A 24,969-nucleotide genomic window follows, 5' to 3' on the forward strand; every position below is an offset into this window, starting at 1 on the left:
TAAATAACCTGTTGTGGAATTTTGCTGAGAACCAGTGCCAACCTTACTGGTTCGTAGTTTCCAGAATTCAGCGTATGTTTTCTAAGGGGGGAGGGGGAGGGGGAGAGAGAGAGGGAGGGAGGGAGAGAGAGAGAGGGAGGGAGGGAGAGAGAGAGAGGGAGAGAGAAATGTGTACATGAAAGAGGAGAGAGAGTGTTCTTCTAGTTCCAGCCTTCTACGCCAGCTGCACAGATCCTGAGGAGCAGATGATAGGGACGGCCACACGGAGGGGACAAGGACAACTAACAGGGGTCGAGATGAATTTAGTGGCCTAATTGCTGATATTAGCAACTAACCTTCCAGCAACCTGAAAGGTATTATTTTCTAATACTAAGCCCCTATCTCCTTTTAAGAAATGAAAAAAGTAAAATCTTAGATTCTTAGTGCTAATGACATAATGAACAAACTCATGACAACTTTCAAAAGCTGAGTAGCACCACAGGGCTTAATGACCCATGAAGCTCAATGCAATTCCATTTTAAAACAGGTCTAGGACTCTTAACCTCAAGAAAAAGTAAAAGCGTATCAGGTTCTCAACCTTTTCCTCTTCAATCCTTCTGCCCCACTTTCTCTTTACATCTCATCGTCTTCAGGTTCACACTTTAATCTCATTAAACATTTTAATTCCCATTCTACTGGCTCCCCAAACTGCATGGGTTTGGCATGCTGGCACGTACCCTCCACTTCCAAAGCTCGGTCCACTCCTGGCCTATCTGAACCCGCTATCTGCTAGCTGACATAGAGTACAAGTCCAGGAAGTAACACCCTGCTCTGCTTGCCTGGAGGGAGCCCCTGCTTCTTCCGGGCCATCCGCTCCACCACAGCTCACAGTTCTTGCTCACTCTGAATCGAGTTCAGCTATTGTGTGCCCCCCATGCAAGTCTTCTCTCTTCTGTAAGCTAAACGTTCTCAATCCCTTAGGGAATTCTTTACTTGAAATACACTTGTGGCTGCTGGTCTTACTTATTAGTCTCTGAATGCAGGAATTTATTGGCCTCCAAAGTCAAATGTGGTTCCGAGAATGGACTCAATACTCTGTGTCAACAGGAGGTGGAGAGCAGGCAGGACCATTACCTCCGTTCCAGCCTCTGTGCTTCTACTAATGCTGCCGAAGAGGATGTTCACTGTCAAGTCAGAGTCAAGCTGACTTAACATCAACTAAAATTATTTTTTCCATCAAGTAAAATCGCTTTTTCCATGAAGAACTATGTCTTCACTATATCCATATTTTCCCCTGGCTCCTTGTCATTTGCCATTCTGATCATTCTGCCACTAAAGACATCTCTAAGTAAAAATTATCATTTTAAAAACTGGAATGAAAACAGGGCTGAAAAAGAAGCATGGAGTTATAGACCCCTCCCGGTGGACAGCCAGATCAACGAACCACAGACACCCTTGCAATCCAAATATTCAGTCCATTAAAAAAAAAATGTTTCCTCCACAAAAATATCACGGCGAGATCTGCTAACCACACTCTGAAATCAGATCTTCTCCTCACCTACAACCTGATCCAAAAGTGCACAATGAGTCTGGGGGGGACAGGGCTCGTGCTTTGCAAATGTATGCTGGTTAATCATCATTACTTTCTTTTCTGTGTGCTTGGAAACCTTCCTTTTATTTGTTCTCTGGACAAACAGATTAAGACCCAGTATGGGGCAAGCACATTAAGGAGGGAGATAATAAGGCAGAAGAGGGGAAGGGAGGAGGGAGGACAGACAGGGAGTTCCAACCCAGGGCTGACACGGCTTCACATCGCTTTTCAGACCCAATCCAAATCCCGTCTGGTCCGGAGGCTGTGTGTAGAGTGTGTGTGCAGAGTGCGCACGTATCTTGCTCTGTCCACTCTGGGTAATGCAAAGCATGAACTCCAGAGTCACACAGACCTGGGTTCAGATCCCAGCTCCGTCACTGACTAGTGATAGTGTCTTCTGCAACTTATTGATGTTTAACTTCTTTGAGCTTTAACCCCTGACGTATAAACTGGAGACAGTAACTGAAGGTGACTACAAGCTGTCAGTGAAAATGTCGGTACTGTGTCTGGTACAAAGCAGGTGCTCAAGCATATTAAGGTTCCCTCCGCCGCCTCCTCGTCGCTGTCTGGGCCTTACCCATGAGGCCAGGTCTGCCTGGATGGGGGTGGGGGCTGCCTGGGGCAGCGGATGGAAAGGGGGGGTGGAGGGACCCAGGTCACCTGAAAGAGCTGTGACCTAGAAGGTCATTCACAAAATCGTAGCACTGAGGGGAACAGAGAGCTATGGAGTCAGGGGAAGGAAAGAAACTGGATTTGGCACAAATCCAGCACAAGTGGAGGACAGGTGGTGGTTAACTCTAGTAGCTAACGTTTATTGACTGCTTACTCCAGGCCAGGCACTATTCTAGGAGCTTTATGTATATTTAACTTATTTAACTCTCATGACAACCCTATGAGACAGGCACTGTTACTATCCCCATGGAAGAGAAGGAAGCTGAAGCCCAGAGAGGTTAACACGCTGCCCAAGGCCCCACAGCGAGTCCGTGACTTATCACAACTTGGCCCCAGAGGGTCTGGCTGCGGAGTCCAACTTTAACTGCCTCAGCGGCAACGGGTGGCCCCCGCGGGTACCAAGGTCAGGCGCAAAGAGCAGAGGCAGGAGGGGCAGAGATGCCCTGATGCAGGCTCAACACCACGGCGGCGGGGCACCCGGCAAAGCCCTTCTTGAAAGCAGCTTGGGAACAACTCACGTGGGCACGACCAGCTCCTGAAAAGAGCTGGCTGGACGAGAGCTCCGCTGCCTGCTGTCCTCGGGCTGCTTCCACAGCGGAGCCGCCCCTCACCGCCAGGCTAACTTCCAGGCACGAGGTAAAACGCGCCCACGGGACGCAGCCGGCGCTTACACAGGCTGCTCCGGATTCTGACTTACTACGGTACGTCCAAGACAGCTCGCTCTCCCAGAGCCAGAACGGTTGCCATTTCTTCAGTTGTGCATCAGAGGACTGGCTGGTTTGAGTTTTAAGAGCCACAGTGAGAGCAAAAATGCTTATTCTTAGATGCGAGACTCACAGGCAGTGAGGCAAGGTACTCTTACCGGAAGAGGCCTTGCGCAAACAACCGAGGAAGGCACAGCAGGGCCCAAGCTCCATCCCACCCTCACCCGGGGCCCGCACGTGCAGACTGGACAACAAGGGGCCCAGGCGAGTCGGGTGTTTCTTCTCCGCCAAGCACACGGAGCCGACTCCTGCCGGCTCAGCGTCTGTGAGGTGCGTCTCGAGGGTGCGGCTGGCTCCCCCGCCCGCCCCCCCACCCCCACCCCGCATCTTCTCTCGGCTCACAAGGACTTCCTTTCTCTCAGCGCAGGTGCTCTCCTCCCAGGCAGTCTCTGCATTTACCGCCCCCTTTCTGAGGACCACCGCTCACACTGGCACTCCGCAGCTAGCCCGCCGCATCCACCCTGCTCTCACACCGCGCTTCGAGCAGAAGGTATGGTGGGCGGCCAGCTCCAGGCAGGGAGAGGCACCCCCCCTACGGGCGCACCGGGGCCTGGAGCCGGCCCTAGGGCCTCCGACTCTCTGCTCTGGGCCTTGACTCCTCACCTGCAGGCCGCAGAGGTCCTTTCGACTAAGAAGCTCCAAGATAATTTTTGGCGTTCAATCCATTTGAACGTTCCTTCTGACCAAACCCTACTGGTTTCTTTTCACTCCTTTTATGCTCTCCAAAGTTTCAAGCGTGATTTTAAGGATCCACGTACTTGGGATCCTCCTTTATTAAGGTTTTTCTGACTCAGGCAACTCAGCTATAGAACCTTGGAAAGTCCGGTCAGAAGAAAGAAATTAGAAATATTTGTAATTGTTCACACATCAATAAAGTATAGGTAAAATAGACAATTAAAGACCATTTGTAATAGGCAACAAATTTGTACGTATTACAAATGTTGTTGGGTAAACAAAAATGTGCAACAAAATGATAATGGCAAACACGCAGTACTTACTACACACCAAGAAGAGCCACAAGGGCTTTGTCCAGATGACTCCATTTCACCCTCGGTGCAATCCTATGAGGGAGGTACCATCATTATTCCCCCTTACAGTGGGAGAGGCTGACTGGCTGGCTCAGGGTCTCACTAGCAAGTGACAGAGCTGGATCTGAGACCAGGGGGTCTACTCCAGAGCCTGTACTCCTAACTATTCCTTGCTCTTATGATTCTTCAGAACTTTGACAAGAGGGGTAAGAGGAAAAATGTTCCATTTATATTTGAGTTTCTCAAATTAAATTAACTTCTCAACTCTACCCTTAAAATTATGCCTGTATATCTTACGAAACAAATAGTGTAAAAGTCAAATTTGAGTTTCATTTTCTAGGGGGTGGGTTATAGTATCTTTAATTTCATGAGTGGCTTTCCAGAAAGAACTGTGAACTTCAAAGGTATAGTTCTTGACCCTTTTAGGGGGCACAGATCCTTTGAGACACTAACCAAAGCTATGTGTCTGATCTATTCCTTTAAGAAGATGAATATTCCCAAAGATACAAAAAACTTCCTGTCTACCATTCTGAGCTTCAGAGGCTCTTGGCTCACTGGAGTTCAGGTTAAGACCCTCTGATCACAAAACACAATTCAACAAACAGGCAAACACAGACAAACACAGGAGGGCACAATTTTTTTGTAAACCTCATGTGCCTAAGGAAGCACTTCCAGCTCAGCACCTGGAAGCAGCTGCTGGCCGTCCATCGGCAGAGTCTACCTGCACAGTGGTAACAGTAACCAGGGAGAGGTGGAGGCGGCAGGGGCGCGAGGCCTGCAGGTGTGGGGGGAAGACTGAGCACACTGTCACTACTCACACTCCTGCCTTACAGCATGGAGAAAAGGGAAGATGGAAGACAAGCCCTAACCGAGCGTCGTCACCATCATCATCATCATCAGTGTTTAGTGTTGACTATGCCACTGCATAGACGATCTCATTTAATTCTCGTAACAAATGAGAAAATGGAAACTGAAGCACAGAGCTGTTAAGTAACTTGCCCAAGGTCACACAGCTAGCAAGTTGAAAAGCCAAGGTCCATACTCAAAACAGATTCCAGAGCCTGTGCTCTTAAATTCTTCACGCTGCATCTCCAAGCTTGGGCTCTTTCAGCATAAAACTCGAGCTGAAGAACCCAAATGAGGAAGAGTTATCATGCAGGCTTCTACAACTTCCCACACACCAAACTCATTAAAAGAAAGCCATCAATTTTATTTATCGGTTCCTCCAAAAGTACCTGCTAAATGCCTTCTAAATTCTTCCAGTCGTGGCAGAAAACACCATGCAAATAAACACATTTATACCCAATTGTAGTACATTCCACTTCTCAGGAATATGTTCACTCCTTTTGTAGTAAAGAATTAAAAGACTTAAAAAAAAATTGCATGTCCAAAAAAGAACTATGTCACATTCGTTCCAGATTCCCTAATCTGGCAAGGTTCCTAACTCAATAAGTGTCTGTTGAAAGAGTGATACATTTTATTAAGAATGTCTCATTCTAAAATAAACATTAAGGAATAGCTATACCTAAAATGGGTAGTTGTGATGCATTAAAAGGTTTTTTTAATATGGAATTTTCTCACACTGTTTTTGCAAATTTGTTAGTTTACTCCAAAGGCACACAACTCTCTGTTAACAGGCAGCCAACAATTTATGATCCAGTTGATAAATCAGCAGCAACTCCTCTTCTCATAAAGAGAACAGATTAGCAACAGAGTATAAAGGCTATGGCAACAAGCAGTTCTATCCAAAGGTAGTCTCTTATTACTAAGGTTAAACACAAACACTCAAAAACATAAAATCCCCGAAGACTGAATGTTGCCCTATTGACATTCTAAAAAATGACCTTTTTGGGGACTTCTCTGGTGGCGCAGTGGTTAAGAATCCGCCTGCCAATGCAGGGGACACAGGTTTGATCCTTGGTCCGGGAAGATTCCACATGCCGTGGAGCCACTAAGCCCGTGCACCACAACTACTGAGCCTGCGCTCTAGAGCCTGTGAGCCACAACTACTGAGCCCGCACACCCTAGGGCCCGTGAGCCACAACTACTGAAGCCCACGCGCTCTAGGGCTCATGCTCTGCAACAAGAGAAGCCACCGCAATGAGAAGCCTGCACACCACAATGCAGAGTAGCCCCCACTCGCCGCAACTAGAGAAAGCCCGTGCGCAGCAACAAAGACCCAACGCGGCCAAAAAAATAAATACGTAAATAAATAAAATTTTAAAAAAGGAGTGTTAAAATTATTTTAAAAACGATCTTTTTGTTTTAATTATAATATCAACTATGAGGAGAATATGTTTGTGAAGATGGCAAGGACCAACACACACACCTATGCAAGTGGGAAAACAACATAAAACTGACATGTCACAACTTCTCCCAATCTCATTCTCCTGGGACCCTAGCCCTGGGTAGAAATTATGAGCTGGGAACAACATAAAACCTCACTTATTTGCAAGCCAAGGAAGGGCAAGAGTCACATCAATGTAGACTCGCTCTCTAAACCTTGTACCCAAGAGAAGCAAGTGCATGTCCCGTCCACTAGGTGGTGCCCTCTACCACATTGTCCCTCAGAGAACAGTACAGTATATCAAAATGACAACAGCCTGGTTTTAAGATGATTTGTCTCTTGAGGATATACATTTGGTTTAAGTTTCCACTGCAAAGTTAAAGTTCTTAAGATAGGTCATGCAGATCAATTGCTCCTGTAATCTGAAACTCAAAAGAGCAAGTAATATCTAAACAAGGGGAAGGGGTGGCCCTGAGCTTATAAGGTTCTCTAAAAGCCAGGAGACAGTCAGCCTGGCTACCTCTAATCTCATCATCAAAACTGTTACCTTGTCCAGTTTCTGCTTCACATCAGCAAAGAGAAGAGCGAAATCAACTGAGGGTGGTACAAAGGGAAAACATACATTCAACTTCCATACTGCTTGATAGATGCCAATAATTTACATTCAACAGAAAACGCTTAGATAACATTCGAACCCCCAAAGTGTTTAAGTGCTTTGCTCTATTAAAACATATATTTTTTTCTTTATTAGTGAAAACAAAAGCAAAGGAACCAATGTGCGTTTTATCATGAAGCTCTGAGAAAGAGGGCTTGGTAACAAGATACACAGCCTTGCCTCCGAAGTCATCTTTCAACTGAGTGAGTGGGAATAAAATGCAGAGCATGCCAGCCTCAAACAATAATACAAATGTTCAAATTCCAAGCAAAATCCGGGCCTTGTTTCATCATTCCCTGTCCTCTAAAAAATATAGATTCCTTTCCCTCATTGTGGTCTTCTTTGGAGTAAATAAGGCATAAAACTGAAAGTGAAAATAAGGCAAAAATACTATTTCAAGGAATAAGTTACAAAACATTCTAACAATCTCTTTGCTTGAAAAAAATGAAAATAAAATTTAGTTGTATCTAGGATTTAAAGAAACTGTAGCAAATTGCTAACTGCTAGTTTTTATAAAATGGGGACTAGCCTGATAAAAACTGATTCTTACTTAAGTGTTCAAAATAGCAGAAAATAATTAGTTCCTAATACATTTTTCAATCTGTGTGTAATAATAACTAGAAAAATAATGGTTAGATCCTGAGCTGTATATATAGATCTTGATTTTGAGAATCAAATTATATCTTTTCAGCCTACTTTTAAGATTTACTGTTTTATACTTAGACACCTAAATATTTAAGTCCTATATGTGAATTTTATATTGAGAACTCAGTTGAAAGCTTTAAAAGTAAAACCAGTGTATATAATTTAAATTCCTTTTAACAGTTTTTCAGATTAGGTAAAGCATTTGAAACATCATGCATATAAAATTTTCCATTCTTATCCTAGCAACAAGTTTCAGTTAAAATCACATATCAATTTGTAAGCAATAAAACTGTCATGAAAATGTAACACTAACCGCCCCCCCATCCCAAACACATACACTTTTCAGGGACATATATAGTAGTGTGTCAAAGAAAGGAAAGTAAAACTTTATAATGTTCAAGAAATCCTTCAAAAATTCTGTATCTGATCAAACGTTGGCATGACTACTATTTCAAAAGTACCTAAATGTAATAACTGCTAAAGTAATATCATTTTACAGTTACAGTATCCTTACAGTAAAAAACAGACAAATTTCCCCAAGAATTTGTATAAATAACTAAAAATAAAATGCCAATTTGCAATTGTGAGGTTGATGTAATGACAATGAGGTTTAAAACAAATTTTAGACTACTAAGGTTTTTAAATTTTATTTTTATTTATACTCTATATTATGGTATATTTCAATAATTAAATGAGCTAAAATTTTTTTCCGCCCTGCAAAATTAGGAATCTCCCTATACATTAAAATTTAATGCTTCTTTCATAAAAAGTAGTTTAAATTTTCCTGGCAACTAAGTATGTATTTTGTTTTTTACATGGATATCCATATGTAGTTTTTGTGCCCATAATTGGAGGGGGCCATTTTGGGAACTCCCAAACAATCATTAAGGTTCTTTACAAAAAAAACAAGCAAAATTTCGTACATGTTGAAGAATTCATATTTAACCCTTATTTTCAATTACAGCCAAAGTCTTTATTACAGAGCCACATAAATCACCATTCTTCTCCCTGAAAATGAGTTTTTAGAGAAAACATTATTAAATATTACATCTGACTTTAATAGAGTTCCCCAATTTGCTTTTGCATGTTTATTATCAAACTCTAATCATGACTTTCCCAAACTTATTTATACTTTCACACAAACTTCCAAAGTTTTCCCAACTTAAATAAAAGCCCACAAAAACCGTGGGAAATGTTTCGCTTGAAAGATAAAAGTAAATTGGTCCAAATGTACACTTGCAATAATCAGTGTTTACTTTTGTTGCTCAAACATTCAGCTCACAGCACTTTCAATATCTGCATTCAACTTAATTTTTTTGTCTCTTAAAAAAAAAGGGAGGGAAAGTAGTTTTCTTTCCCCCCATTTTGCTCTCAAAATATAAACTCATTTAATGCAAAGCATTCCTGAATCAGGCACGTTTTAAACTAAAAGCATATCTAGTCCCAACAGCATTCATATTACATAAGAAACACCATTTCTTTCAAAACTATCTAATTTCACTTTTCCTAATAAAATGACATTTTACTATATACAACCCACTTAAAATTTTAGTAACTGAAAATAGCAAAAGAACTGATACTACAATACCAAAGTGGGAAAGAAGATAAGTATTAATTCATTTACTTGGAAAGGTGGGGGGTTTTCTTTAAGCGTCCCTACTATAGATCTTGCACTATATTTATTAAAATATGACAAACCTTTAACCTGGGAACAATTTACGAGTTAACATTATCTACTGAAAAAGGAAGTATACTTTGGGTAAGTAAAACACTAGAAACTATTTATGCTGCCCTTGTTCAAAGCTGCTTAGAAAACTGGGCTATGTAGGTTTAAAAATAATCATTAAAAAGAGCCTAAAGGGTAACTGCGATACAGTTAATCCACCAGCCAACTGATGCCATTTAATTCTAGAGACAGCAGTTTGTCTCTCAAGGGGGATCTAAGACATTCATAAAGTAATACATGTTAAAGGTAATGAAACTATAAAGAAATATTTCCTAATAAAATGAACATATTTTAAAGTCTGTATGATTGGCAATAGAAAAGATTTTTTTTTTAACCATTAAAAAAAAGGCTCCAGACAAGAGATTCTGATTTTGAAGTATGTCACACCCCAGTTCCCCAGCCATGAATCCCAGTTCTTTTTTTAAAATGAGGTCTATTTCCTGTAATTTTAGATATTTTAGAGTACAATTATTTTACATTTTTATGATGCCTTTGGGGTATCATTACAAATATTTTTATGTGTTTAAACTTAGGAAAGTAAAATTAAGTAATTGCTTCTCTTAAAGGGAGCTGTCAACTCTCTCCTGAACAAAAATCTCTGTTTTAAAGCAATCTAGAGATTTATACCCCTAGTAACCATAGAAATTAATCTTAAGCTTTAGGAAAAAAATTGCATAAAATGCTCTTTAATTAAATCAGAGCTCTGCTCTTAGAAATAAGGACCCTCTTTTAAAAAGAAAGAACTTTCCACAGAGTAGAATTGTTTTTACTCAAGGTGGCACTCTTTGTGATAAATTAATCAAACACGTTTGACTGACTCGTGAATTTGTGTGCATAGAAAGCTAAATACTTTGTTGGAAAGAAAAAGATTTGCTCAGAGACTACACCCACTGAAAACTTTTAGTTAAGAAAAGAAAGTGAAACACACAGGATCCAAACCATATTTGTAGATTATCTAAGCGTGAGCAGAAAAAGAGAGAGCAGAGCAAAGAACTTAACAATAACAATTAGGAGAATCACTCAGAGCAGAACTCACTTTGTTTTCATAAGGAAACCGAAAATATCATTTACGGTGCCTTAATATGAAGATCCATCAACATGTCATAACTCAAATTTCATTCTTGTGATCACTATCACTTTCTATTTCACACGTGCTAAAATAAAATAGAGACATGTTCTGAATTCTGCTTATCACCATATGACTAAGAAGTTTCTTTCAGCTTTAGAAACCAGTCGGGGACGCCTCAGGGAGTCGGCAACACTCTTCTGTACACTTTCTTCCCGAGTGGTCTGAAAGAATGTGTGTATTTGAGGAATGGTAAAGACAAACTCCTCAAACATTTTTAAAACATCAAAGTTTCCGAGGCTTATGAAATTCAGGTTTTGATGAAATCTGTGCACTACCAAATTTGATTAACTTTCATGAGATTTAAATTTTATAGCTTTGGGTTTTTCTCTGCATAATGAATAATTTTAGAAGTTAAGCCACATTCTGTTTCCATTATATTTTTAAAAACCCACCCATTTAGACTTTTCTGAAAAAGAAGATAAAAACAAAAAAAGGTTAAGAGCTTAGTGTAGAATCAGGAATCAGGAAACAAAAATACCAATGATCATGTCAAAAAACAAATGTTAAATATTTGTAACGTGCTCATACAGTATATTGTAAACCCCAAGTGAAGTCCAAACTACAAATGTTTCTGCTTTTAGACAAAGTCCTTGGAGAGGCCTGAAGTAGGTATTTCTCCGAATGACTTTAGGTGCTGCTAAGAATGCTAAACATCTATCATCATCTTCTCAGCAAACCCACTTTTTGGAAAAGACACAGGCATTTCCTCCCCCCACTGTCCACGGCTAATTTCACAGTCCTACAAAGGAAAACCTTCCCAAGCATTTAAGAGAATCAAGACATCTTAGCATATGTAGTAAGCTGCAAAATGGGACAGAAAATGATGAGGAACTGTAAATGATTTGACACCAGAGTGTGTTCACCTTGGTTGTTCCAAAAACTATCCCACTATGAAAAAAAAAGGGTTTCTGCAGGGGGTGGAGGGGAGATGACAGGAGTCAAGAATTTGGGTTCAGAGATCAGAAAATGATGCATCTTACTATCTTCCTATCTTCACTACTGGCTGCACACTTCCCTAGCAATTAGGCCCCCAAATAAATAATACATATTATGTGTCTATGAATTGTTTTTCTCTTTTATTTCAAACTATAATAACATTAATAGAAATCTAAAAAATCTATTCTAAAGCATCAACAGAAAATGACGTTTATAATGGTTTAAACAACCTCAAAGCATGATGCTATTCTGAAGCTTTTACAATATGATGTTTAGTAAAAACAAAATATCACCGTTCTATTAGAAGCATAGTTGGAATAACTTCATTTCCCGTCTGCTTTTAACCTTATACATTCAAGAACTTATGAAAGATAAAAGAGCCCCGTTTTCACAGAAAACACAGGAACTGGAAAGAGCTTCATGGGCTTTCAACCTCATTGTATATTTTTAACTCTTCTCCCTCTTGTGCAAAAAAAATCAAGTAAATATATACTCTTTCCTTGTACCTCCTTAACTCCATATCCGATGGTGGCTCCTTTAGGACTGTATCCAACAGGCAAAGCTTTACACTGGGGTCAGACACTGGAGGCCTGCAAAGTTGCTTTGAGAGTTCCATAACGCATATAAGAGTACACTGAGGTGACAGTGCAAACGCTATGAAGCAGAAGGTAATAATAAACACAGTAGTAAGAAAGCATTTATTAACCACCTATCTGTACACCAGTACAGAATGGGTAATCCACACAGAGACTGCATCTGGGCTCACAGCGTGCCCTTGGTCAACTCGCTTCTTTATGCTTCAATTTCCTCGCTTGTAAAATGAAGGGACTGCATTCCCTGATCCTGAAGGTCTATTTGAGCTCCAAAAATTCCATGACTTCTTGCATTTGACTGAAAGCTGAACAGCACATTTTCAAGCGATTTTTCATATTCAAAACTGTGCTTACTTTACAAAGAAAGAATTCAGCGTTTATTTTTGATTACCTACTACAGAACATAGTCCATATTTTCACATATCTCATTTAATCTTCACATTAATCCTCTAATATTATCACCTTTACAATTTTACAGGTAAGAAAATTGAGGCTCAGATATGCTAGAGTTGGTCAAATTAGATCTGCCCAATTAACTATCCATGCTCTTTCCATACATCATGGGATCTCCCCTGATTCAAAGTGACAACAGTACATTGAAGCGTCCACGGAGGGATTAACAATCAAGTGCTGTGTATGCGTACAATGCTGTGCTGGGCACCGGGAAGGCTACACACAGGGAGGAAGGATGTCCCCGTCCCCAAGGGCCCTGCCTTAGAGAGCCAAACCATAAAGCTGTATGCCATTAATTGCAAAAGGCCATTAAAAACCCTACATATGTCATGAAATCAGGGGAAGAAAAGGGTCTGGTGGACTAGAAAAACAGGGAGACAGTGACCTTGAAAAGGGAGAAGGAGGAAGATTTGATTGATCTCACGTAGGGTCAGGTAAAACGTCTCTCTTTATCCCTTGGCCCTCTTGGCACGCTCTCCAGATGGGTCTAATGGACAAGCAGGCTGAGAACCACTGATGCGGGCAGGGTCGGGGACAGTAAAGCGGACTCTGCACTCAGACTGCCTGGATCCAACACAGGCTCTGACAGTCACTAGCTGTGTGGATGTGCCCAGATTACTTAACCTATCTTTGCCTCAGTTTCTTCTTTTGTAAAAATGGGTACATACCACACATGTATGGGGGTGAAATGGGTTATTTTCTGCTCAGAAAAATACCTGGCATACAACAAGTACTATGCAAAGACTGGAAGGCCTTGAATGCCCCGTGAAGGAATTTCTGTAAGCCAACGGTGTTAAGTGTTCTTTTACAGACGGTGCTGACAGAAGAAGACAGCTTTCTTTCTTTCTCTCTCTTTTCTTTCATATTAAAATTGTACGTTTAAATACAAAAAATAAATGGTAGCCTTGTGTTAGTCCAGGTCCAGGTCCAGCTCCCCAACCCCATGTCTGAATTATTAAACAGGAAAAAAAAAAAAAACACATAATAACATTCATTTTCAGGTAAAATAATCTGTTGAGTTAACCGTAACAAGATTTTTTTAAAAAGGAGGATCTCACAGTATCCTAGTATAAGGAAATGGAACAAGTTAAAATGGATATGAGAGTTAAAATAAAATGACATAGTACAGTGGGCCTGTCAACTACACACTACGGGCTCTAAAAACTGTCCACATCTGAAATATTGGGATGGTAAATGAGAACATCTATGATTATCAGATCATGTGATATTTTTATCCTATAGTTGAATTATATTTCATTAAATAAGTGTACCTTCATCAGGATCTCTTTGTCATATATACTTTCAAAAACAAGATTTCTCTCTTTTTATTCATTTATTCTTTACATTCCCAAGAGAAAGGTAAAGCAAGTAATATAAGATCTTCAATATCAAGATGAAGAAACCGAGAGGCAGAGGACTGCCCAACACCACCATTAAGTGAGATAAACTCTGATTTCCTTTTTAAACATCTAATGATGAGTTTTGGGGTTTTTTAAAGTTAATTAATTAATATATTTTTGGCTGCGTTGGGTCTTTGTTGCTGCGTGCAGGCTTTCTCTAGTCGCGGTGAGCGGGGGCTACTTTTCGTTGCGGTGTGTGGGTTTCTCACTGCGGTGGCTTCTCTCGTTGCAGAGCATGGCCTCTAGGTGTGCGGGCTTCAGTAGTTGTGGCTTGCGGGTTCAGTATTCGTGGCGCACGGGCTTAGTTGCTCCACGGCATGTGGGATCTTCCCAGACCAGGGCTTGAACCCATGTCCCCTGCATTGGCAGGCGGATTCTTAACCACTGCGCCACCAGGGAAGTCCCAAACTCTGATTTCTTAAATAGCAACCCCAGTGGTGAGGTAAGGGAGAAAGGAGAGGCCTGGGCAGCAAAATGAAACAGCATCCAAGAGCTGTGAGGCCTCTCACGTCCTGATAACCCCGCATCGCAGGACCGTGGCCGCAGGTCCTGTGTCAGCTACTATGCTCTGGGTTAGTTATGAGATTACGAGAACGTCAGTGTCCTCTTCCGCAGAGCCCCCACAGCTGATCACTGCCTCCCACTGAACTACTCTGGCCAATCCATCAGCGAGCCCTCCAGACTCCATGTCTGAAACGGCTCCTGAATCCACCCCCTTCTGCTCACCCGTCAGCCTTAACCGTGGAGATGCCTCACTGCTGTCCCTGCTCTGCAGGCTCTCCGCTCTCTGATCCACCACCCACACTCGCACCCCACCCACCCAGCTGGCCCAAGCCACAGTAATGGGGGGAGGAGCTGAGGCCTGGGTTACCTGTGCTGTTTAAAAGCAGCCGCTTTGGAGTGTCATTAAAAGCCTCACCATACTGATGCTGCCCACACAACTGTGGGTAGGAAGACTGACATTTTACCTATAACCCTTTCCATGTTAAATAACTATAGTACCACAGGTTTCGAGTTAAAAAAAAAGGAAAAAAACCTACCACTAGCCACATTAAACCATGGTGTCATGCAGGAGACTCAAATTCTGTAAGTCTTAGCACTTAGGGTGTGCAAAGAACAGCTGTTTGAAAGAGGTAGATGAAGGGTGTGGGAAGCAGTGACTTACATGCCTTTTGTGGGAGGCAGGGAGAAGATTCCTTCATACCGCCAAGGCAAATTAGCCTGTATCTGAGAGGACTTAATAGCCAATGGGAGAATTGGCTTCTTAACGTTTCACACAGAAATGAATTCCATAAAAACAGCATTTGAACCAATGAAGGACTGTGTTGGTTTCTGAGGACTGTGGTTGGGTCTGCCATCCCAGATCCAGGACCTAGGTTGGCAATGGGGGTGGATGATCACAGACATGCAAGTGTACCATCGCCCAGACGCCCCCTCAGGCTCCACAGCACAAAGGGAGCCGTGAAGACCATAAGACTCCTCCAACCCCTGCCCCCCAGTATCTGTACCAGAAGGCCTGTTTGGTATGGCTTTAGGAGAGCATGACCTCTGATTTAGCTCTCAGGGGCTCAGGCTGAATTCCCAGGATTATTGCACAATATGCCAATAAAGATCACAGACTTCCAATTTCTAAGATGTTTATAATGAACCATGAGTTGCAGAAAAACTGGGGGTGGCGGCAGGGGGGAACTAAGGAAAACTAGAAAAAGCTGTTATCACCATTCAACTTGTTCAGCATCGACCCCCGAGCAGGCCCCAGAACTACAAATGGCACCTTATTATTCTGTGATTAATACCAAAAACATCAACAGATAACAAAACATCTATTCACACACTCACTAGCACCCATATAACACCCTGCACCAGGCACAGTTTTATTCTGTCTTACAGATATTAACTCACTTAATTCTCCTTAATCTATGAGGTGAATAGTACTATTATCCCTATTTTACATTTGAGGAAATTGAGGCACAGAAAGGTTAAATACTGTGCCCACTGTCACTCAGCTAATGCAGAGCATAACTAGATTAAAACCCAGTTAACGTGGCTCCAGAATCTCTGCTCTTAACTCATGTCTATACTGCCTATTGCGCTAGAATTTTATAAGATCTGTAAGTTAAAAATGTGTTCACTGGTCCTCAGAATCACCCTGTCGTATCTTCCTGAGATACATCTACTAGGCCTAGAACAAAATGTGTATTGCACCTGCTGAGTTAAACGAAGATTAACTTTATCTTCTAAGACACAAGAATATAAGGAGACAATATGCTATGGTCAGAGATAATGTACTCCTGGGTGTCTACATCTGAGGGTATATGGTATGTGTCAAAGAGAGGTATGATTACTAGTTACTGTAAATGAACAGATGTTGTATTCTTCTACTCATTAAAATTAGTCACATAAAACTTTTGTAACAATACTAACTGGGAAAATCAAACTTAATCACTCTTTTCTATAAAAGGGGAATTCTTGTTCCACAGAACCTCAATGCATATTGTTTTTATCACATAAATTTACAACTGATTTATATATGTCTCCCCTAAATTTGGAAGTTTTTTTTTTCTTTTTAGAACAATTTTTCTCTGGAGGGAAACACTCCCAGGGGTGGAGGAGTGGGGCGGGGGGTGGGGGGAAGCAAAAAGAAAACAGATTTGAAGTCACTTTTCTACTTCTTTGCAAAATAATACTGGATATTAAACCCATTAACAATAATAAACCCCAAATAACTATAATATTACTGCCAATATATCAGAAAGGTCTCCCTACTAGACTTGCTGTACTTTGAAACACTTAATCTCATCCTGTTTGTTTTTTTTTTTGGTATCTTCAATCCTCAATACAATGACTGGCACATAGTCCCGGTATCCCATAAACATCTATTGAATTGCTAAATAAACCTAAGTACACTGGCCCAATCCAATATCAAAGACTTCATAATCTTTCTAAGAAAAACAGTTTTGTGATACCAGTTCACTGGTACACAACACTATTGTTAGGACAAAACAATCAGGTAATATATAAGCAGTCAGGACATTTAGGAAGGATAATAAGAACAATTAGTTTATATCCTTAAGGGTATAACTTAGTACTCCCAAATATTAGGCAAATAGCAAAACAGCTTAAATTTTAAGAAAAAGATCTAGGTTTCATATCAGACAAAAAAAAAAAAAGAGAGAAATGCTAATAAGCACTGGAAAGACTGTGGCCTTCTCTGAAAGCCTTTAAGAATAAGATACTTATCGTAGGGCTTCAGGTTATTTTTGCAAGAAGACAGAAAGCTCACCTAGGCAGCATTTTCCAGCTCTAGAATTCCTTGGCTATAGCCTATGAGACAAAATGGACAACTAGGCCGAACAGGCAAATGAAGAAAAAAGGTGCCACTTCTTAGCAGGGGGATAACAATTTGAGGCTATCATGAACTTACATATAACAGACATTTAAAAAATTTATCCCAGTGCCTAACAAACTTTCTTCGAAGATCTTTTCTTTTAAATTAAAAACAGTAGCTTTATTAATGCACAACCCATTTCAAATTTGAAACACAACTCTAAGCCATACCTTGTGGACTGAAAAGCCGTAATTGTAATGTGGAATGAGACCAACTGAAATCAATATAAGAAATTTGAAGTAAGTAAATACTCTTTTTTTTTTCCTAGGGGGTTAGTATAAAACGTATGAAATTACAGTAGTAAGAAGTTATTAATTTTAAATTATAAAGTGGAATTGAGGACTTCAAAATATTCACAGATTTTTCAAAGAATTTTGAAAGCAAAGAAAACCATATCATGCTCTGGAAAGCTTACCTTTTAGAAAAACAGCATTTAATTTGCCCAGCTGCTCGACCATGTTGCACTGCAAAGCCACAGCCACATGGATCCCACCAAGCCCTGCACTGATTATAAAGTTGTATTTTCAGGTTCACAGATATTACACTGACTGGCTTCTACACAAACATTCATTATTTAATCGCTAACCCAATTTAATTATTAAACCTGAACCAGGTGAGAACAGGAACTGTGTCGAGTTACCTGTATACCAGAATACTCTGGCAAGCACATTTAGGAAAATTTCAACAATCACTGGGCAAAGAATCACTAGTAGCCGAATGTTACCTTCAAGTCAGAAGAATTAACTAGTAGGCACTAAAAACGTTTGCTAAATGAAAGAATAAAGGAATGTTCATTCAACAGGGGGAAATGGCTTTTCAAATATATTTTTTTCCAAATAAAATGACTGCTGATTAATACAGCAGTTACTTGTGGATTTCTCCCCACTGCCCACAGTCCAGATGGGTCACTGCTCCCACCGTTAGGATCCCAGCCATGGAGGTGAAGGTAGGGCAGCTGTGTGAGACTTAACAGAGCACAAGCATCAGAGACTGTGTATCAATGAGCCTGTCCTCAGTGGGATTTTAAAGTGGGTTTTCCATCACTTGGTATTAGAAAAAATTTTGCCTCTTCAACTACATTTTAAGTTTCTTTTTTAATAACTTTATTTTCTGCTAATCATGGAGAATTTGTGAAATAAGCAAAATATAAAGAAAATAAAATCAACCCATAAGATCACCTAGAAATAAACTCTTTTACCACTTTGATGTATTTTCCATTTTATATATATATATATCCTTTATATAATTGGAACCATATTATATGTACAATTTTATATTCTACTTATTTTAATTGACACCATAATGAGCACTTTCTCACATAATTAAAAAATCTTCTTAAAAACTACTTTGATGGCTATATCACATTTCATTGTTTAAATTTACCATAATTTGACTATTTTTCTACCGCTGGATAACTAAGTTGTTTCTTCTGATTTTCCACAGGATAAATTATGCTGTAATGAACATCTTTGTGCTAAACCATAGCAGAGTATTTTTGTATACTAAACCTTTATCTGATTTTGTGATTCCTTAAGACAAAGTCTTAAAAGAGGAATTACAAGCTAAAAAGTTACAAACATGCTTAAATCTTGACATATATTGCCAAACGGTTTCCCAGACAGGAAAGGAACTATTTGCCTCATACGGCATCCCAGTCCCAGGCACACAGCGGCAGTCCATGAGCAGTACTGCCAAGACTCCCCTCCCTTTGCTTGCCTGTTCAGAATGACTGCTTTTTAGAACAGTAAACAACACAATTACCTTAATACCATTAAACCCGATTTCTTCTGCCTCAAGTTAGTGATCATTTTCTACATACAGGGCAAAATAAGACTTCAGTTTCCTCATCTAGAAAATGAGGAGAGTTAGACTAAATGGTCTGTAAGGCACTTGTGAGTACTAACATTTTACAATTCTTATCTGTCCTTGTGCAGACACCGTATGTGTAGGTTCACAGGACACCGACAGGAGAATAAAACGTAACCTATTCACTTAAAGCTGTTCAGCTGTTATTCAATCTTGTTTCTCTTGGAGCAAATCATGAACAATAACTGCAAATTAGAAATACTTAAATACAATTGCCATACTGTTTTATAAAAAGAAAGATAATATTCACTTCTGGTATTTAAGTACATAACCTAGTTTTTGATTTTCCATTCAGGCTCCATAAAACTAGATGCAACAGCTGGAAATTCTGATTCAGAATTTTGACTTCACAGAAAACCAGATGCTATATTGAAGATAAGGTTTCCTGGAGAAGTGCAGCATTTTAAGAGGCAACAGAAAATCTGTATTAGATTTTCTGCAGAAAAACAGAAACCTCCAGGATATTAAGCATTAAGAATCTGCACATTGACAGAAAGATGAAGCTGCCAATCTGCAGTTCATACTTCTTAGCAGCAATATAACCTATTTACGTTATGCACGCACACAGACCTTTATTACCCTATAGGTGTAATATGCCTAAAAGTACCTGCCAGATACCTCAAAACCACTTGCAGGTAAAAGGAAAACAAATGACAACTATTTTTTTAAATCTTTGAAAATTACATTAGGATAAAAAGTACCAAGAAAACATTATTTCAGTGGAGAATTCAAGCGGAACCTTATTACTTGAAAAACAGTAAAAGTTACCTTAAACACTGTAATTGGAAAAACAAAGAAAAAGGATTTAGGGAAAGTGGCATTATTATTAAGATAGCAAGACAGCTACTGAGTTAAAAACTTTACTTGTAAAAGAACATTTTATTCTTGAAAATTAAAAATGAACTTCATAGCATACAACACTACTCCGGAATAAAAACATTTTCCCTTTTATATCTTTTCAAAGAAAACTGAAAGGGTTAATAGATTTGGAGTCAAATTTTACATGAAAAAATTTTTTTCCTGCATCAGTGAAAAAATATTTATTGAGTTCTTACTAGATGTCCTGAGTTGAGGAAATTGTGGTTGGAAAAAAAAAAAATCACAGCTCTTTGCCCTCGTGTGTCCTGAAGCAGTAGTCCACACAACGGAGGGATGGGTATCCCTGGAAGCACAGGAGGGACTGCTGTGGTGTATCTGGCACACATAGTTTTAAGGAAGTCTATTTCTAGAGCCTCAACAGCTATGTATACTCTTTTCTGAAGCAGATCTGCCTGTGAATCTGCTGTGACCCACATCCTGCTGGTTCTACTTTCTTACAAACACTTCACAAGCGCCCCTCTCCCACTTCTTAAAGAAAGTCAGAGCTCCACCATACCTGAATCTTCCTATGGTGCACTGTCCTGGACATAAAAACCTCTAACAAAGGGACAATTATAAATTCTGGGAATGACTTTAATGACTGGACAAGAAACCCTTTCACAAGTCTGGTGGGGGGGGCGGGTTCCAATTTTTTCCACTCAACACAATTAATGGAGGATCTGAGTTGTCAGCTGACAGATCATTTTAAAAAGTTTTGATGACAGTTTGGGCATGTAACTCAGAGGAAGTTCAAAGAACAGAGTGGAGCGCCAGCGCTATAACAAAACTCCTTCCACTCTTGTCCGCTTATGTACGCAAACAAGGTTTCCAAGGTTTCTTGGCTCTTACGTCATAGGAAATGAAAATTAAGAATGCAGTTGATACTGAACACTGTCATAGTCTAGAAAAAAAGTAGCATTCATCCACTTGCACATGATCTAGTTAAAAAAATCTGTTGCCTGAAGAGACTTTTCACGTCAAATAACGTATTTTTTGTTTTAATCCATGTATATTGGTAATAATTGCAAAGGTAGCTCAACACAGAATAATTCAACACAATATTTCAACAGAGAACAATTACAGCCTTTTGGTCATCACCGGAAATACCTTAAAAATTAAATTTCTACTTGCATACCTATTTTTGTTGCAAAGAAGTATAAGAGAATGAGCAATAAAAGATTTTCAACAATAATGAGGGATAGGATAATATTATGTGGGGGAAGTGAAATGGAGTTTACGGAGAAAAAGAAGGACTGTAAAATTTATGACTATAAAAAAGATTTTTTAAGGTTTTTTTTTTTCCCCAACAAATGATGGTATCAAATATAGTATTTAGATTCCATGGGATACATTTAAAAGAATGATCAAAAGTTTAACTTTAAAATGTCAAGTTTTATAGTATGCTGGAAATTATATCCTGTGCAACTATTTAAACTTATAATGAAAAATTATATATGTCAGCTTGAAATATATGTATGAGGTTACTTAGTTTTTTTCAAAATTCTTTTAAAGGACAAATAAACAAAAATATTTAAAGGTCACTGGTTTATGGGCTGGTACGGTGAAAAACACTGAACATACATAACTGTAAATAATTAAACAAAGTTCTGTGAAGTAAAAACAGGGATACTATAAACGCATAAAATAGAGGCACCCAACCTACTCTGGGGTGAGGGGCAGAGAGGGTTTCTGCCATGAAAGGTAAGCCTCAAGAGGATAAGGATTGTGCCTGTCTTATTCATTCTTATATTCCCAGAGTCTAGAATGAATGAGCGAAGGTGATGCTTGAACTAAGAAATAAATAAATTAGCCTGGCAAAGAGAGTGGGAGGAAAAGTGTTTCAGACAGAGGGAACAGCATGTATAAAGACTATGAGGCAGAGGAGAACATGAAATGTTCAAGGAACCAAGCTGTATCATTCCGGGCTTTACAATCTATATTAGAGATTTTTTTTTTCCTAAAGAGGTAACTGGAAGGAAATATTTTAATCAGGGAAGTGACCTAATTAGGTTTACTTTTAATATATTATCTCTCAGAAAAAAAAACAAAAACAAAAACCTGTTGCTAATCAGTAAGAAGAGGGAACTCATTCATTCATCCATCAAATATTAACTGAATATCTGTTTTATGCCAGGTACTATATTAGGCAGTGAGGGTACAGGAGTAATCAAACAATGAAACCCTGAGAACTTGTAACCCATCAAGAAGTATTTAAGAGAGTGAAAAGACAAACTAACTGGGAGACTAAGAGAAAATACTTGCAAATCACACATCTGACAAAGGACTTGTATTCAGAATATGTCAAGAACTCTCAAACTTCACGCTAAGAAAACAAACAACTCAATTTTAAAATGGGCTAAAGACGTGTACAGACTCCTCACTAAAGAAGGCAAACAGACACATGAAAGCTGTTCTACATCATTAGCCATTAGGGAAATACAAATTAATAATGAAATATCACTACACACACACCCATTAGCTAAAATAGCTAAAATAAAAAATACTGACAATACCAAGTGCTGGTGAGGATGTGGAGCACCTAGACCTCTCACATATTGCTGGTGAGAATACAAAATGTACAGCCACTGTGAAAAACAAGTTAGCCGGTTTTTTTTAAACAGCCTTATTGAGATATAATTCATATAGCATAAAATTCACTCATTTAGAGTGTGCTATTCAGTGGCTTCTAGTATATTCACAAGTTGTGCAACCATCACTTCAATCAATTTTAGAATATTTTCATCACCCCAAAGATCCCATATTCATTGGCAGTCATTTCCTGTATCTCCACACCCTCCCAGCCCTAGGCAACCAACCTACTTTCTGTCTCTACGGATTTCTCTCTTCTGGACATTTCATACAGACGGAATCATACAATATGTGGCCCTTTGTGACTGGCTTCTTTCACTTAGCATGTTCTCAAGGCTTATCCATGTTGTAATAAGCATCAGTACTTCATTACTTTTTATTACCAAATAATATCCACTGTATAGATATATCATATTTTATTTACCCATTCCTCAAGTTGATGGACATTTGGATTATTTTCACTTTTTGATCATTATGAATAATGCTGCTAAGAACATTTGTGCACAGGCAGTTTTCTTTTGATAACATGAAACATATAGTTAGCATATGACCTAGCAATCCCACTCCTGGCTATCTGCCCTAGAGAAATGAAAATCTATGCTCCCACAAAAACCTGTACACAAATATCTGTAGCAGCTCTTTTCATAATTGTCAAAAACTGGAAATAACCCAAATGTCCTTCAACAAGTGACAGATAACCATGGTACCTCCATATAATAAAATACTCCACAGCAACGAAGAAGGAAGGAACTATTAATAAACACACATCTTAAATGAATCTCAAGGGCATTATACTCACTAAAAGAAGTCAGTTTCAAAGGGTTACATACTACATGATTCCATCTACATAAAATTCTCAAAAAACCAAAACTATAGCAAGGAAGAACCAGTTGTGTGGGGGGAGGGGGGTGGGGGGTGTCTACAAAAGGGTAACATGAGGGAGATTTTGGAGGTGTTGTAACTGTTCTGTATCCTGACTGTAAAATGGTTATACCAAAAGAGAATATATATATGTATATATACATACATGTTGGTGTATATATATACATATATGTATTACAATTCATAGAACTGTACAGCAGAAAGGTCAGTTTTATTGTATGTTAATTTTAAATTAAAATTAAGAAAAAAAAGAAGCCAACTAGAAAGATACACACTGACTCTCCTAGCACCTTATGCTCCAGCCTGGAAAGTAAGCATTCCGTATTTACTGCGTGCTTATCGTCTATCAGCTACTGTGCCAGAGAGCTGACCACAGAACAAATGACTTTGGCCATCCTAACACAGATGTAGAAGTCCAAATATAGGGTGTCTTTTAATTTAAATACTAGCTGGCCTCCCACGACTGCTTAGGAGAATTACGAATTATCATCAAATAAATGAATCATGGCTGACACTCCTTCTAGAGCGTAAGATGCATTATAGAAATGCCCAGGTGAAAAACACCTGCTTTTAGGACTTTTAACTTGGGGCTCATAGCCCAAACCACTGTTGTTTTGTTTTTGTTTTTTGTCTGCTCATGGTGTCTTAAGAGCCTGTCATCTGGGCCTCTCCATTCCCTGTTGAAGCTGCTCCAGAAGAAAACTGCCTCTTTTGACTGCCCTTTCTCATCTCTCATTTATGCTATGTAGCCTATATTTTACTTTAGATCATCCCAAACATAAGCTCTGAATTTGATGAAAATCCAAGAAGTTTTGGTGTTGCAGTCAGAAACAGAAAGAAACATCACTTTAATTATGTAGGTTATATATATGAAATTTGTTATTTTGAAGCAAAGACTGAGCCCAACACTTCAGGGGACCAGAAGTAGTAGATCCCAAAATACCAGGGCCATTCTGAAGTCAACAAGAAGAAGCTGGTTTGTAACAAAAACTGAATTAAACTTGGGAGTCAAAAGACCCCAATTTGAATGATCCTGGCTCTGCTTACAATCTAGCCAGATTCTAGACAGGTAAACAATAAATATAATAAATATGTTAAAAAACATATAATAATAAACAGTAGTAAGTCTGTTAATAAAGTATATTAGACAGTGATAAATGTTATGGGGGAACAAAAAGAAAAAGTAGAGTAAGGGAAGGGAAATCTAGGTAGAATGTGGGGGAAGAGATGAATTATAATTTTAAATAGAGTGGTCAGGATGGCCTTATTGAGAAGATGACACGTAAGGACATGCTTAAAGGAGTGGAGGTAAGAGTCATCCAGACAGATATCTGGGGGAAAGCATTACAAGTACAGGGAACAAGTACAAAGGCCCTAAGACAGGAGTAGACCTAGCATATGTGATGAAAAGCAAGGACACCAAAGGTCTACTGGACCTCTGAGCACAGATGACAGGTAGGTAATCCAACGTAGAGTTTGAAAGAGAAGTTGGAGCTGGAAATAAAAATTTAGGAGTTACTGGAGCTCA

The 24,969-nt window shown here is 39.4% G+C and overlaps 1 protein-coding gene across 3 annotated transcripts in view; it reads right to left on the bottom strand.

Annotated features, from left to right (window-relative positions):
• The window catches only part of STX18 (syntaxin 18), a 120,735-nt gene that overhangs the window by 62,979 nt on the left and 32,787 nt on the right, over positions 1-24,969 (bottom strand). The window contains exon 1 of one of the 3 annotated variants that reach the window (XM_028168660.2): positions 17,662-17,739. The exons of 1 other annotated variant lie outside the window; for it this stretch is intronic. The gene's annotated coding sequence lies outside the window, so the exon portion shown is untranslated. Of the gene's footprint in view, positions 1-17,661; positions 17,740-24,969 lie in introns of those variants that run through there. One more of the 3 variants, XM_028168659.2, reaches the window with a different exon arrangement.

This window comes from Balaenoptera acutorostrata, chromosome 5, assembly GCF_949987535.1.
Source record: "Balaenoptera acutorostrata chromosome 5, mBalAcu1.1, whole genome shotgun sequence".
NCBI lineage: Eukaryota > Metazoa > Chordata > Mammalia > Artiodactyla > Balaenopteridae > Balaenoptera > Balaenoptera acutorostrata.